The sequence below is a fragment of the Galleria mellonella genome, unplaced genomic scaffold (assembly GCF_026898425.1).
Source record: "Galleria mellonella isolate WM207_F2 unplaced genomic scaffold, CSIRO_AGI_GalMel_v1 utg171, whole genome shotgun sequence".
NCBI lineage: Eukaryota > Metazoa > Arthropoda > Insecta > Lepidoptera > Pyralidae > Galleria > Galleria mellonella.
Window position 1 is genome coordinate 1,075,204 of NW_026442014.1, and position 14,588 is coordinate 1,089,791.

General features: G+C 33.5%; 1 protein-coding gene across 3 annotated transcripts in view; it reads left to right on the forward strand.

Moving 5' to 3' along the window:
• The first annotated feature begins 6,714 nt into the window (after window positions 1–6,714).
• LOC113518069 (uncharacterized) overlaps window positions 6,715–14,588 on the forward strand; it is a 191,896-nt gene continuing 184,022 nt past the window's right edge. For all 3 annotated transcript variants that reach the window (XR_008252608.1, XM_052892882.1, XM_052892883.1), the window contains exon 1: window positions 6,715–6,860. The gene's annotated coding sequence lies outside the window, so the exon portion shown is untranslated. The remainder of the gene's footprint in view (window positions 6,861–14,588) is intronic.

Here is a 14,588-nt window from a genome sequence, read left to right on the forward strand (position 1 = left end):
AATTTACAATTTTTTTACCGCATAATTAAACTTCTGTTTTGCCAAAGGTTGACTGGGAGAGAATGAGAATTTTGTACCAGACTTTTTTTTTTGTAATGTGTTCAATTAAAAATAAAATAAAACCATATTACGCCGACCCCAAATAATAATTGGGATAAAGGTAGGAACATGATGATGAGTGTTGCCACAATTTAAAACGAGTTTTTTTTTGTGGAAAATCTTAAATTATTTAAATAACAAATAGTGGACAAATATTATGGCAGCCATGCTCTTCTTAGATATTGACGCAGTCACTAGATTTCACATCTATATCTTTGTGATCTGTCGGTTTATTATGTTTATATTCTAAGAATATTGTTCGTTCTAAACAACACCGTTTATTTTTATATTTTACAATAAAATGTATTCCTGTTATACTAGTTTTACCTCAACATGGCGTTGATGGGTTCAGATTTGTTTGGACAGGTTTTTGTGATCCGTAGAACTATATGTTTGTGACAATGTCACGACATTCGACTTGTGAACAAAATGGGACAAGAAGTTCCAATTTTATATATATATATATATATATATATATATATATATATATATATATATATATATATATATATATATATATATATATATATATATATAATATATGTATGCGTATTCGCCGTGCGGCCTCGGTAGAATGGATCATCCCTTCCCTTCCCGTGGGTGTCATAATAAGCGACTAAGAGAACTTTATGGTCGACTGATGGGCAGCAGCATTCCTTTTAAAACATGACCAGAGATTAACTGTAGTTGCCAACATGCCTGCCAAGCGTGGCAACTACTGGCAAATATCCCAAATGGCAAAGGCAGTCTATGGGGGAGGATCATTCACGTCTTCATACACATGGATTTCAGAAGTAGAAAAAACAATAAAAGAGACCATTTGTAGATAATGTGTCAATATAAAATATACATCACTTTTTAAGTTCGACTTTAAAGAAAATAACAGCGAACACCGCATTCAATTCGACGCAGCAGTTTTTACGTGATTCTAGAGTAAATACATAAACAGATAAACAGACTAAAACTAAAAACAAAATAATGTTTCGACTCGCATTAGTGTTATTAATACAATCTCGTATTTATTTACTTTTATTTATTTTGTAATAATTTCTTTTTTTTTTATACAACTTAGAATGGCAAACAAGCTGATGGCCCACCTGATGGAAAATGGTAACCGTCGCCTATATATATGAGCAGTACCATGGACATAACAAAGAATAATGATACCCCTCATGCGTTGCCATTCCTGAGGACTCGGGTGTTATTCCTCTGTATCCAGTAAATTCACGCCATATCCCACCCTTCAAACCGAAACACAGCAATGCAAACACAACTGCTTCACGGTTGAAACACGAATGAGACAAAAGTACCCAAGCAATCGACTTTTGTACAAAGTCTCCCTCTGATATAAAATAATTTTTCTTATAAATATCTGCGACGTCTGTACAGATATTGTCTATTTTCAATTTTATTATATTAGTACACATATGATAGTAAGTACAGTGAACAAGTCGTGTGTGTGTGGCGCCCCGTCCCACGCGTGGGCCTAAGTATATTTTTACACCTATTGAAGGTATTTTATATGCATACGATTAAGTTGTTTAATTTTAGTTATCCATTTAAGGTGTTTGGTGCGCCTGTGTAAGTGTGTTTTTTGTGTGTGTGTTTGGTGTAAGGCCAGTTAAATTTGTCGTTTGTTTTTATTTAGAAATTCATAGTTTTATATATACATATAACTAAATATTAATGGGGAAAAGGGTTTAGTAGTGGGGTCTAACTGACCCATTGTTAACTATACACCCTATGAGGTCAATCACCACGCGATTCTCCCTGAAAACCGTTACGGTTAATTCTAGTGAAATTTGTCACGATGGGCTAACTGGCCTGCTTTCGTCGTCACCTATCATCCCTTATTGGTGCCCCGTTAGCGTATATCGATAGCGCGGGTGGAGTTACCATTCCATTATCACCCTTTAAAAAAAACAGAATATTAATTTACAAATAGAAAATATAAAGATATAAACAAATTATTATTTTTTGTTTTAAACTTTAATGCACAGTAAAATTATATGTAAGTACATATGGCGGACTTAACACCGGACGGTGTTCTCTACCAGTCAACCATTGGGCGAATAGAGAAATAAGTAGGCGGTGCATTATTGAATAGAGGAAATGCAATTTATACTTAATATATTATAAATATATAATAAGACAAATCTAAACATACACATAATATGTTAAACAAATAAATATATACATATAATAAATACATACATAAAATAGTATTATAACAAATAATTAATTAATGTACATATTAGAAGAGTAAATGAAAGAGCAAACAAATTATATGCAAAATCGATCTGTTTATTATTCATATTTTTTGTTAAAGATGAAAATATAGAATACATTGCATCTCCACCTACGCTGTCGGTATTTTTTTTTAATGCATGATTAATGGAATGGTAACCCCGCCTGCGCTAACGGTATACGCTGGCGGAGCTCCAGTGAGGGATGATAGGTGTATAATGAAAAAAGCAGGTCAGTCAGCCCATCGTGATGAATACACCTGGGACTCAGCACGATGGTTTCCAGGGGGAACCGCGTGGAGGTCGAGCTGACAGGGTATATTGTTAGCAATGGGACTGGTAGCCCGCATTACTAACGATCCCTTCCCCTCCGCTGTCGGTATTTGGTGTTGGAGTTATTGAATGATGATAAATGAAAATGAAGTTGGCTTGTCATGATGAATTTAGCAGGGGGGGGGGAGAAGGGATTGTTAGTAATGCGGATTATCAGTTCTATTGCTAGTAATATACCCTAACAGGTCGACCTCCCCGTGGTGTCCCCTGGAAACTATCGTGCTGAATTCCAAGTGTATTCATCACGATGGGCTAACTGACCTGCCTTTTCATCCTCACCTGTCATCTATCACTGATGCCCCGCCAGCGTATACCGTTAGCGCAGGCGGGTTTACCATTCCATTATCATCCATTAATTTAGCAGGAATTGACCAAGGTGGTTTCCAAGACGTATCCTTCAGAGGTGAACTTTGCCAGTAATGGGTCCATGCTACCACATGAATGAGGATTTCTTTTCTCTCATCGTATGTGTTATCAGCTCGTTCACTTGTTCAAATTGAAAAAAAAAAACGAAGCTAAATTAGGTAACTGACCTTTGAAGAAACAATTAAAAAAATAGGTTATTTATTCACATAACCAAATTTTTCACCAGAGGCAGACTTTGTACAAAAGTCGATTACTTAGGTACCTCTGTCCTATCCGTGTTTCAACCGTGAAGCAGCTGTGTTTACATGGTTGTGTTTCGGTTTGAAGGGTGGGATATGGCGTGAATTTACTGGGTACAGAGGAATAACATCTGAGTCCTCAGGAATAGCAACGTAGGGGGTTTCATGGGCGAAACAGTCTGTTACGTCCATGGTACTGCTCATGTCTATAGGCGACGGTTACCACTTTCCATCAGGTGGGCCGTCAGCTTGTTTGCCATTCTAAGTTGTATTAAAAAAAAATATTTTATAAGCACAACGGCCCAAATGAGAGGCTAAGCGCGGAAATTAGAGTTCTATTCACATTTCACATAACAAAAATGATGAAAGAAACAAATATACAGTTGTTATTCACCTATATCGTTGTAAACTGCAAGAGAGATGCAGGTATTCGAGAAAAGAAATTACCATAAATTTCTCGGCCGACCTTGCGTGCGGGCCGCCTTATAAATAACTAACATAAACATACACACATGCCGAGAGCAGGATATCATTCGCATTTCCCCTCCGTTGATATTCTGCGGGCCAGTCAAGGCCAGCGTCGCGACGCCGCCTGAATGTGGAATCGTATGAAGCGAAAATAGACATCTGAGAAGATTTATTACGTTAACAACATCATTATAAATTTCTATTTTCCAATAAAAAGAGGATTTTTAATTTAGGATAATAATTATAATATCTTATTTTAGCAATATACCAGAGGGAGACTTTGTACAAAAGTCGATTGCTTGGCTACTGTATACTGTTTCGCCCATGATACCCCCCATGCGTTGCCATTCCTGAGCACTCAGGTGTTATTCCTTTGTACTCTGTAAATTCATGCCATATCCCACCCTTCAAACCGAAACATAGCCATGCAAACACAGCTGCTTCACGGTTGAAACACGAATAGGACAGAGGTACCCAAGCAATCGACTTTTGCACAAAGTCTCCCTCTTGTAAATCATACCTTTTTTGGTCAAAAGTAGGTGTAGCTATACTTTCAATTGGACTTTACAAATAAAATATATTAATAGCTCAATCGTAAGCACACGTAAAAATACTCATTTTGAATTCGCAAACAGACGCCAGATACTTAACGGAAATCCGCCATCGATTTGGAAGACAGTATGGTCCCGTGACAAAATAACTTGCGTATTGGTGTAGGTATGTAAATTTTACATACTTTGTTATCAATTATAATTATCGCGTACGGATATCCTTAGTAACGTTTACCAGTAATGCACTGAGACGAAGCTTTCACAGCGCTTTCGATTTCTATATAATTTTATGAAAAAATTGCCAATAATAATAATTAAGTACAGGATAACGGATATATTTATAGAGCTCACGGAATAACCTATGATGAGGGTGGTAAAAATAAGAGGTAATAAATTCACTTTCCATCAAGTGAACCGTCGACTTGTTTGTCATTTAAATAAGCTGGTCAAGCGCGTATCGGACTCACGCAACGAGGATTCCGTACAAAATCATCAACTTTAATTTTTTTTGTGAAATAACTACAAATTTACGATTTTCGGATTTTTTCCTTTACTTGTGCTACATGACATTGCTTCTTACCACATTTCATGATTCTAGGTCAACGGGAAGTGCCCTATAGGTTTTGATTGCCTTAGCGAATGTCAAAATATGCGATATAAATGGAACATAAACAGCCGTATCTTTTGATTGCGTCGATTTAGAAGCTTGATTTTTTCACTGCTTTAAAAGATTACGGACCTGAGTATGTGATATTTATTTCAATTTGATATCTTCACGCATTCCTAAGAATATGGGTCTTGAGAGACGTACTCGTATGGACGGCTGGACGAACTAACAGTCCTAAAAGGTTTACGTTTATTTCTTTAAAATATTATCAGTAATGAGTCTGTAATAGTTTTGTTCAATTGTTACTCAAAGGTTGCTTTGAAAAATCGTTTCCAACTCATTGTTCCGCTTTGTTTGTCTATATTTTTTGGTACATTGGTTCCTCAGAAGAAAAGGCTAAGGTCAGAACTCATGTTGCCAAGTTTTAAATATGAAAAGATTGTCTGAAATTTTATATTGTCAAATATGTCTCTATTATTATCCCTATTTATTTATTTAACTCTTTAATGCACTAGAAACAAAAATATACAATGAATGAATAATTCAAGTGAAATACAGTAACATATATACAGATTGAAATATATACATAAAGGTACAAAGGGCGGTGTTATCGCTAAGGGTAATATACGAATATGGTATATAAATTACTTAAAGGAAAAAAATATCTTTTTAATTGTAAAATGTAAAAAAAGTAAAAAAAAAATTAAAACCCTTACAGTTTTACAGATGAAATTGAGCTCTGAAAGCACAGACGAAGCAGGTCAGTTTGCAGTCACGTGACCCAGACCTGTCAAATATTTAAAGGTTGGTAATAAGCCGCCTGGTATTCTTGGAAGTGCGTTTGTCAACGGTGCACCGGGCCGGGGTCGTTTCCACTTTCGCTGCACGTTCGACAACGAGATAACATCGACCATCTTCATTGATAACCTGTGTGTGTCATAGATTAAATTCAACAGTAATGACATGTAGGCAGCAAACTTTAGTTATGACTGTTGAAGACTACTTACTTGAATTTTGAAGATAATTTGTATTTATTTATTTGGTATGTTTTGACATAATATAATTAATAATAATAAAGAATGTGAATTTAAAAAAAGACATAAATTCTTTAAGGGAAAGGTATACTCGTAGAATGTTACAAATTGCAAATCTTGCAAAACCACAGTTATTTTGACAGACAGACCGCAAAAGGCAAAAACTGCAAGTCCTGTTGAAGTTATAAGTATGTAATATTTAGGGAAGATGCAAGCAATGCACTGAATTCAATAATAAACAATAACTGGTTTTGTTTATGTTGATACAAAAATGAAAATATACCCATTACGGGCATGATTTGATTCGGGATTGTGAATAATACTAGAATACGTAGAATTATGGACAAAAGTATGATCAAATACATATAAAATTTAAAAATGTAAGAAGGAAGATGTTGATGGAGACCGACCGAAGGAATCAAATGTCTTGCTATCGAGTTGTTAAAGTGCAGGAAGCAGGATATGAGTAAGGATAGATTCGGTTTTCTGTATATCGTGATTTGATAAGATTTGATGTGCAGTTAATTAAACAATTATGACTCTGATTGGTCTTAAAGGCATTGTCAAGTTATTAGTCCTAAGGTGTGGATTAGGTAAAATGTACAATTTTAATCAATCCAAAAAATAATTCCAAGTAGGTACTTGGAATTGTGTAGGTACTCAATTTATAATTTTGCCTTTATTCCTGTCTGCATAAAACAAGTTACTCTTTGTTATAAATCGCGACCGCTTTCCATGGAGCAAACGCAGTGAGCCAAGCGCAACATAACGGAGCGATAGACGATCGCGCGCGCACGCCACTCCTGCGCACCTCCACGAGTGTTTTGTGTCGAAACTGAACAAACGAGCTAAAGTTATCTGTGACTGTGTATGTGTTTAATTGTTCTAGTGTATTAGCTGATTGGAGATCCAGCCAGGTGAGTTTCTTACACGCATGCCTGTTGGATTCGATTGTTTTCATCATAAATTGTTCATAGGAATGTTTAGCAATCAGATTATCCAAGATCGCAAGTACAGTTATTTTTAAGTTTAATTAAATTTACCCTAATTCTAATTTTGATACTTTAGTGTGATATAGGTATCAATTTATTACACGTCAAATTATTTTGAGTATTTATGTTTAAATGTTAATCAAAACAAAATATATGTTTGGAAATATTTTTATTGCGTCACTCTGCATTTGGGAATCCTAAGTTATTAATAAGTAGATTGAAAAATACCTTTCGACGATCCGATTCAATGGAAATCAAACCTACGGCTCTCTGCTATTTGGGTCGTGTTCCCAGTTTCAATGCGAAAGAAATACTGGCAATCGCTAATTTTTTTTTAATAATTATAATCAATAAGTGTTATTTAAATTATTTATTGACCATAATATCTACTGAGATATTAATGTTATGATTTAACTAAAATATATTCGTAATGTAAATTTAATCACCACGTAAATTGATTAATTTTCATCTTAGATTAAGAATAAAAAATAAAACACTCAAAAGAAATTCTTAAAATAAAAAGTAATACCTACATTTTAATAGTGTAATAGAATCTAAGATCGAATTACAATATTTGAACAACCGCTGCCGGATCGAACCTTGCGGCCTCCGGCGCACCTGTTCATACGCACCAGCACTACGCAGCACCAGGGTATCTTGTATGTGGGCTAATGTTACCGCCAAATAATCTACGGCTAATTTAACACGGCACGCTCCACAATTGGCTAATAGATGTATGAAAGTAGGTAATTTCTCTAGTGACGTATCTGCGTAGACGCTAGACTTGGAAAGTGTCTTTAATATGTTAAGTGCTGGATAGCACTGGATTTTGATTAAACGCACTGTGCGTTTGTAATAAAATATTATTTTTGTGTATTGAAATAAATCCTAAGTAATACCTACGTTTCGATATTCAGGGTATTTTTTTTAGCGTAATCTTTAGAACAGATGAACCTCCTACAGCAGATCATAAGAGGCTAGCATAGGTTTTTTTTTATTCAACTTAGAATGGTAAACAAGCTGACGGCCCACCTGATGCAACGTGGTAACCGTCGCCTATAGACATGAGCAGTATCATGCACATAACAGAGTATACTGTTTCGCCCATGATACCCCCATGTGTTGCCATTCCTGAGGACTTAGGTGTTGTTCCTCTGTACTCTGTAAATTCACTGCCATATCCTACACTTCAAATCGAAACACAGTCATGCATACACAACTGCTTCACGGTAGAAACACGAATAGGACATAGTGCCCAAGCAAACTACTTTTGTACAAAGTAATAGATTACTAATAATCCCATTCCACCCTCCTTGTAGGTACCTATATGCAGAATAATTACCATCAGGTGAACAGCATGTTTGTTTGCCCCCTGCTTTATAAAAGAAAAAATACCAATGACTATTCCTATTTGTATTATAATTTTATTGGACTTAAAAAAAGAGAGAATTACGAATAGATAATTTTTTTTTAAATTAATAACATATTTATTTATTTTTAATGATCTGATATTGGTTAGTAGTTTGTATTTACACAAATTCATTATTGATATAATGGAAATTTTTGAAAAAACCAACAGCTAAGTTTCTTATCTGTTCTTCTTGGCTAAAATTGCGTTTCGAAAATAATGAAAAATTATTATTAAAAAAACTAAGTTTACTCGGAATAAAATATTTCTTTCTTTCTTTCATATACACATACGAGTTACAAATTACTCTATAATAATTAATTAGAATGATTATCTAAATAGTCATCCCTATGAAAAAATAAATGACTTAATATAAATATAAAACTTATCGTTTTTACGTAGGTACATAAAGTACCTATTTTTATTACAAAATTATTGAGTTTATTTTATTTAGATTGTCGCAAATGCACAACAAACTGCTCAGCGTAACTTTCATAGCACAACAACAGAAATTTAAATGACGATACAAAATAAAACAATTTCAAAGTTTCAAAAGTTACTTCAGCTTTTCAAGTAGGAGAATAACATTACACCAATCCAAGTAACCTGTCCACAGTTGTCATTAATGAAACAAGAGCTTACATAATCTTTGATCACGACAACCACGACTTTTTCATTCCCTTTTGTTTAATGGATAATCTCGCTCCTTTGCAGATCACTTCGAATCAAACCTATTGCTTGTAAGATGGGGACGATTACCATTCGAAGTACTTTCTTCGAATTGCAAATCGGATTTTCAACTGATTGTAATTGAATTGAATATTTGATTCGATTTCAACATTGGTGTTGACCATATTTTTTACCTATCCTCAATTGGGCATGTCTACGTCTTTTTATTCTTTAATCTGGTGTCATCAAAGAGTATTAAATATTTTAAAGTATTTTTAAATAAAAATAAATCGAGGTACTTGGAAGCGAATTAAAAAAAAAATAAAAAAAAAACCTTTTATGTCCAATTGATAGTAAGTGGTAAGCGTTTACTATAAATATGACCCGTATCATGGACACCACAGAGTAAACTGTGATTTCCCAGATATCGTTCAGCAGTGTTTCGGTTTGAAGAGTGGGATATGGCGTAAATTTACTGGGTACGGAGGAATAACACCTGAGTCCTCAGGAATGGCAACGCATGGGGGTATCATGGGCGAAACAGTATACTCTGTTATGTCCATGGTACTGCTCATGTCTATAGGCGACGGTTACCACTTTCCATCACATGGGCCGTCAGCTTGTTTGCCATTCTAAGTTGTATAAAAAAATATAAAGTATTATTCATTATTCTGAGTGAAATATATAAATTTCATACTATGTATGATATAATGTTAATATATATTGATTCGATCCATCACAAATACCATCATTCTCAATACGTTTGTATTTTATATTATGTTTATTACTTAATTTTTTTTTCACTACTCTTTTTTATCTGTATGGACATACATGTAGATTGGTTTCATTGAAATTTTTTTAAAATCGATTAGGTAGTTTAATTTTTAAATTAAAATAACTGGTTTTATCACAACTGAGGTTTTTTTTTGTGGAACACAATTTTGAATTATACCGAATTAGGTACTGCGAAAGTAAATTTTCCTTGCTACTGAATTATTATTATTATTTTGTTTAATTCTACTGCTATTAGATTAGTTTAATAAACTTAAAATTAGTTATAATTGCAGCAGCACAGTCGGTAATAAATTTGAATACCGAACGGTCGTAATTCTAAGATTTGATCGATTAATTGCTTAATGAAGCTTCGTTAGACGCGTGACACGTGTTTTCATATGGGTATATATTTAATAACAGTCGAAGATTGATCATTGACAAGAACATAGACCTGGCTTGCGGCCAGGGTTGCTAGATATGATTTTTTATTTTTACCCAAATGTCAAATAAAAAATCGCCAAATTGATTTTCATTTATTTTAACCCAATCACAAACTTGTATCAGTTTTTATTACATTTAATCATGTAACCATTGATGTACGATGAAAAAAAGTACATAAAATCATGTTGCTACCTATACAGCAGTATAGTTTAAGAAATACTAAAATGATAAAAAAAATTATTCAAATAAAATTTTCTCAACTAAAAAGTTCTTCAAAATTCAGCGAAGACAAAAATGGTTACACAAAATTATGAAAAGAATATCTAACCTGGCAACACTACTACAGGCAGCGGTCCGTCGTCCGATTCAAGTGTAGTGGACGCAGGTGTACCATTACCATTGGCAGTGGAATTGAGTGAAATACTAATCCAGTGGCTACTAACGCTATCCTTTTGCGTCCAAATTACAAGACGTGTGGAAATTAACAAAATGGAATCGAATTCCCTGGCGCCGGCCGCTCGCGCGCTCGGTTCGCAGCACGTACTTCCGCCATTGTATCGCCTAACTGTTCGATAATCGACGCCTTACTAAATGCCTCGATAAATCCTCTATCCAACGCAAGATTATTGCTTTCGGATTTTATTGCGCTTTGTTATTTTATAATGCGATAATTCATAATACTGGTAACGTTGCAGATGTTCATTATATTTCTATTAAATGGTGTGTCATTATTTAAAATTCCATTGTCATCGATAGAGAAGTTCATCTTTATATTGAGAACTTGAAAAATATATGGTTACGCTTAATGTGATTTCAGAGGAGTTTCCTCCCGCGATTGCTCAATGTTAGGAAAAGAGTTGCCTCCTAAGTCTAGGTTAATATATAGAGATTTCAACATGGTGTAAATTCTTAAAAAAGGGCGTGATAATGTGAAAAGGCACACGGGTTATTGTTGAGTTATCTTTAGGTATCATTCCTCGTCATTTAATATAAGTTACTAATCTAGCTAGCTTTTCTTCTTGAGACATGAGGATACTATAATTTTTAGGAATGGCAACCTACCATAGGCAGCGTAGCAGTATATTCTGTGACTTTTTTTTTCTTTTGTACTGTGGCGTTACATTCACAATAATTTGGCGCCATTTTTGCCATAGATTTTTGCCATATTTTCTTCAGAGATATCTCGGATGTTTATTTTTTAAATTAGATATTTGAAAAATTTCCAATTAAAAAAAAAATGTTTTTAACGAATTAAAACGATTAAGAAGATATTTTGAATTCGTACTTTATATTAATTTATATAAATTTCGTTCATTTTATTTTATTGTATATGAAACAGGTCAATGAAACACATAAAATTATTTCGTTTGAATAAGATCTTGTAATAATGTTAGTATTATTAGTGACATAATCAATTCATTGAGTCGCTAGACACTTGACACTAATTTCTTAGAGGTCGTTAGAATGGGAGGCGCTTGACTCCATTATAATTATCTAGATTGAGATCTCATTTTTGTAATAGACGAGTGTCGACTCTCGTCTGGTTCCCATATTTTAGTTTTGTTGCGATTGAAATACTGTTTATTTATCGAGAAACAAAATCGTAAGCTTTTATTTCACTTAAAAATCTAATTCTTGAAAATAGTTGTTAAATCTATATATAGTGTAAAACAAAGTAATTTTTCACCGTCTGTGTTTTTTTGAACTACATAGCGAATTTTCATGCGGTTTTTATCAATAGACAAATTAATTCTGAAAGTTTATACTTTACAGTTTAATAATGTTTTGTCTCAATTTGTTGAATTATGACGATAATTGTTTAAAATTTCTGAAGAAGTCAAGTCGACTGAGAGGTTTCCTCGAAAACAACGGCATAAAACAATGTGTGGCGGGATTGTTCCTCTAATATAGGTTTCCAAAAGATTCTGTGCAGGCATATGTCTATCTTTTAAAAATAGCTTACTATAACCATCTAATTCATACTCGATGCAATAAAATGATAAAAAAAAAAAATGTAAGCACATAAAATTCTAACTCGAACGAGTGGCTAGTAAATATTTTTAAATAGTATTTTTTATGAATCTAGCATCTATTTCAGAATGCAGTTTCAGTTGATAAGAACGAGCATAGCTGTGTTTGAAGGGTGGGGTATGGCGTGAATTTACAGGGTACAGAGGAATAACACCTGAGTCCTCAGGAATGGCAACGCATGGGGAGTTATCGTGGGCGAAACAGTATACTCTGTTATATCTATGGTACTGCTCATGTCTATAGGCGACGGTTACCACTTTCCATCAGGTGGGCCGTCAGCTTGTTTGCCATTCTAAGTCGTATAAAAAAAATTTAAACTCTAGACGTGTTGAGTGCTAATTACTTTAATTCATCACAACGATAACAGACGGCAAATATCTCTGACTGTCGCGTAAGAAATATAACTGATCGTGTACCAAATTTCATTCAAACTTGTTTAATAGTTTTTACGTGAAAGAATAACAAACATACATCGTTACAAACTTTCGAATTTATTATATTAATAGGAGTTAATATTTAAGTCGACATAAATCACCGAGTTGCAGTGAAATTTGGATAGCTACGCGATCGTTGCGGTCTAGTTTGTAATTCGCTGGAGACCGCCGCGCTAACCATTGCATTACCGCATACAAACATCGTAACTAGATATTCTGTTGCAATGTACCAAGTTAAATATAATCTCTAGACATCGTTCGTGTGGTATCTTTTAAAGTTTTCCCATGAGAGTAAAAAGTTATCTAATGATAGGTAAAAAATATTCCATATGTCGACAAAGGTTCTAAGTTATCAATGCGCCAAATTTCATTCAAATCTGTTTATTAATTTTTTCTCACGAAAGCCATCGCTGTTAAGTCATTTTTGAATCCGTCATGATTGGTCAACTGACTTGATTTTATCTTATATTTATTACTGATGCCTTGTTATTGCATACCGTTTATATTGCATCATTATTATACGGGTGCATCGTATCATCTTTACTCATTGATTTATTGAGATATTTTACCCTTAAAGGTCTCAATATTTTGTATTTATTTATTTCTTATTGCATTCCATAATGTGATTAGTAGATAACATTTTAACTTCAATTATGGACCCTGATGGGCATAGCAACTAGACTAGAGAGAGGACGACAACCCTTTTTTTCACTTTAGAAATAGTTTAAGAATTTGTTACAATATTATCCACTGAAAATATACACATTCATGTATGTTTTGAGCCTCTTGTTATTTTGAGATTTGAGTGTTTTTTTTTTGTATACTACAAAGGTGGCAAACAAGCAATCATACAGCCCATCTAATGATAAACGGTCACCGTTTTGAAACTAAACTATTTAGAACTACATTAAATGAACAGCAAAATAGACAGTTTTATTGTATGTTATAATTTGGAGTTTAAATTAAAAATATATTATGAAATGAGTAATTAAAATGGACTTAGATAAGACATTTTTCTATGCATTCCATTATGCAGAATTCGTAATATTTATGTCATACATTGTTAATCTAAAAAACAATGGTAAAACTATTTAACGACTGTTGGTAATTTTTTTTGAGTGGCCGAGTTTCACAGCCACAATGGCGACAGCATTGTGTCCATGTTCTATTGAAAGTATGAGTTCTTATACCTCATGTTTTGTAGTTATTACGTGTACATTTATGGCTATAGATAGGTATAGGTACCAAGCTTCCATTTGTAAAAACTGGCTATACTGTGCCATATAGATCTCTATTCTGCGAGAGTTGTGGTTATTCTGATTGTATGTACATAATATTTTAACTCAATTCAATGGAGTTATATGAGATTTACGCGAAGATTTTGTATTCATATAAAAAAATAAAAAATATAATAGGAAAATCTAATTCTCAAAAAAGTAGCTGGCTGTGTCTTAAGAACAACTTTTTTCAATCAATCAGGCCTGCGTTACTTGGAATAAAATACATAACAATTTGAAATCTATGGAACCACTTATTGAAATTAAAGAATTTTAGACAGAAGTGTAGGTATTATAAATAAAGTTTGATTTGTTATCTAATATATTGGAAACATTTAAATATTAATGAATTATTATGCACTTATATTTGGTCTTGCAACTTGTCATGATACATATAGTCTGTATTAATACTTTAATTTAAAGTTGTGCATCTTATATAATTAAATATTTAAAATGAATTATGTTGATGTTTCTAAGTGGTAGCATTTTATTTCATTTTTGTCAGTGTAAGGGTAGTGCCGACTCTTAAATAACGTAATAATTATTTCCTTTGTGGTATCTATAACGTAGTGATTACTTGCTCTGTGGTGGTATCTCTAATCTATATGGGCAAAGACTA